The sequence below is a fragment of the Galeopterus variegatus genome, unplaced genomic scaffold (genome assembly GCF_000696425.1).
Source record: "Galeopterus variegatus unplaced genomic scaffold, G_variegatus-3.0.2 Scaffold308, whole genome shotgun sequence".
NCBI classification, from domain to species: domain Eukaryota; kingdom Metazoa; phylum Chordata; class Mammalia; order Dermoptera; family Cynocephalidae; genus Galeopterus; species Galeopterus variegatus.
The window spans coordinates 145373-147966 of record NW_007726419.1 but is presented as its reverse complement, the minus strand read 5'-3'; the positions used below and the strand labels follow the sequence as shown (position 1 = coordinate 147966).

The following is a 2594-nucleotide window of genomic DNA, read 5'->3' as shown; positions in this document are numbered from 1 at the left end:
CAGACCTACTTTCCATGGCACAGACATTATTGGTGGCATTTTGGTCCTTGAAAAGTGGATAGCATGCATGGGATACCAGTCTATGAAGAATAGCAAAGACACAAAAGTGATATTTAGGAGAATGCCATAATATCCTGTCTGTGTTCAATTTTGCTGAATTAAATTTTATAAAATTGTATTTATTTACATGCATAACTTTCAAGTGACTGACTCCAACACAGCAGTTCAATGATGTTACACTCCTCCCTACCCCCTTTATTTATTCCTTAAAAATTTTAAATATTGCTTCAATTCATTTTTAACAAATAATTCTATCTGTAGTATAAAATTTCCTGAAGATGAAAAGTGGCTATCAATAAAGTGTGTGGTAATAATAAGGGAAGGACTCTTTCAATCTGTATATATAATTATAATGTGAAAGAGACAAATTTAATATAAAAAAGACAATGAATTTGGTTATTCCCAGATGGTTATATTCTGATAAATTATGTAAGTTTTAGAATTAAGTTAGGCTTTTTTTTTATTTGTTGTTTTTATGTTTTTATTAAATTATAGATATCTTATCATAAGACTTCAATTATTGTATGTCTGTAGTTCATGATGGCTTGGGGAAAAATAGTATTTACTAATGCAATATTAAAAGTTAATAAAGTAGAAAGTTATCAGATTTAGACATTATGTAAAAGATTTTAAAAAGTTAATTTTGGTTTCTGATTTTGAAACTGAACATAGCAAAGTACAAATTATTTGGCTCCAAATCTAATATAATCTTATTGAAAATATAGGTAGAGAGTAAGGGAAGTAAAACCATTCCCTTGGATTGAGTGTGCCCCCAAAACTTACCCCCCAACTGTGACAGTGTTAAGAGCATGGGATATCCTATTATGGCAATTGAAAGGTGGGGCCTTGAAGAGGTGATTAGATTGTAGGACCATGCCATAGTGAATAAATTTAAAATGATGGCCATGGCATGATTTGAAGGGCTTTGAAAGGAGAGCACATGAGGAGGTTAGTCTCTCTCTGCTCCACCGTTTGTGCAATGTGATACTCTGCCATTACAATCACCACCACCAAGGCTCTCACCAGATATGTTCCCTGGACTTTGGACTTCCCAGTCTCGGAAACTGTAAGCAATACATTTTGTTTTCTTTATAAATTGCTTGGTTTCAGGTATTTTGTTATAAGCAACAGAAACAAACTAATGCAACTCTGGAATTGTCTTTATAGATATGGTATTTAATGATAAAATGGCCATAGAAGTATCCACTAGGACTGGTTCAAGAAAATGTAATTGCATTCAACAGAGTACAAGAATCTGAGCAAGGAGCTTGATGAAAGGAAAGTCATTATAGGCACACACACAATTTTAAAAATCTTCAGTTAGATGTGTTATATTTGCATTAAATGATGAGTGCTATGGATGATATGTCACTCCAAAATTCCTATGTGGAAGCCCTAATGCCCAATGTGACAGTATTTGAAGGTGGTCATTGGGAGATAACTAGGTTTAAATGAGATCATGAGTGTGGAACCTTCAGGGAGGGAATTAGTGCTCTTATAAGAGAAGGAAGAAACACCAGAGCACTCCCTCTCCACCATGTGAGGTCACCACAAGAAAGTGGCCATCTGCAAGCCAAGAAGAGGGCCCTCATCAAGAACCAAGTCAGCCAGCCTTTTGATCTTAGACTTCACAGCCTCCAAAACATAAACATCTGTTATTTAAGCCACCCAGTCTATGGTATTTTGTTATGGTAGCCTAATCAGACTATTACAATGAGATTTAGTTGGGCCTCAATAATAATTTATATTTTTAAACTTCTAAAATGTCTTTTATTGTTATTACAGTACAAAACAGAAGCCAACAAAACACTTCTACTCGAGGAAGGCATCAGCTCAAGTTGCCCACTTGAATTACCACTTTATTAAGCAAAACATATAAAAAATTAAAGAAATGTACTGCCACCCATCAATATCTGATACCCACTTTCTTCCATAGTATCTCACTATTCTATAGCAGACCCAGAGCTCTGAGGAGATGAAAAAAGAAAGGATAAGTTGTATGCCACTGGTTATTAACTACAACTTCCTTAGCTGAATAACTCAGCTCTTGAGTATATTAGCTCTTAGAGTAGACACAAAGATGCTGTGTGGCTATCAGACTCCATGAGCATAAGGAATGGCAACCTGCTATTTTTCATCAAATGGTGTGGAGACAATTAATGATATTGATGAGTTAAGGCAACTGTGAATTGCTTCTTTATTTTAGTCTTCTGATTTTAATCTAATTTTACCTGGTGCTATCTATTTATCAACCTGAGTAATAGGCTGGCACAGCCAAGGTATCAGTACAACCAAGGTATCAGCAACATTGATTACTTTATTCCCTTTGTGGAGACTTAGTAGAACCATTTAGTTAAGAGCAACAACAAGAAAACGTTTACTGAAGTCTTCAAAAGTACAGTTCATGGGGCCGGCCCGGTGGCGCACTGGATAAGTGCACCGCTTGGGAAGCGCGGCGGCGCTCCCGCCCGAGGGTTCGGATCCCACATACAGACCAGTTCCCACTCACTGGCTGAGCGAGGCGCGGGAGCAAC

General features: G+C 36.6%; 1 protein-coding gene across 1 annotated transcript in view; it reads right to left on the bottom strand.

The window, feature by feature from the left end:
* The window catches only part of TINAG (tubulointerstitial nephritis antigen), a 121525-nt gene that overhangs the window by 53116 nt on the left and 65815 nt on the right, over positions 1-2594 (bottom strand). The gene's annotated exons all lie outside the window — the stretch shown is intronic.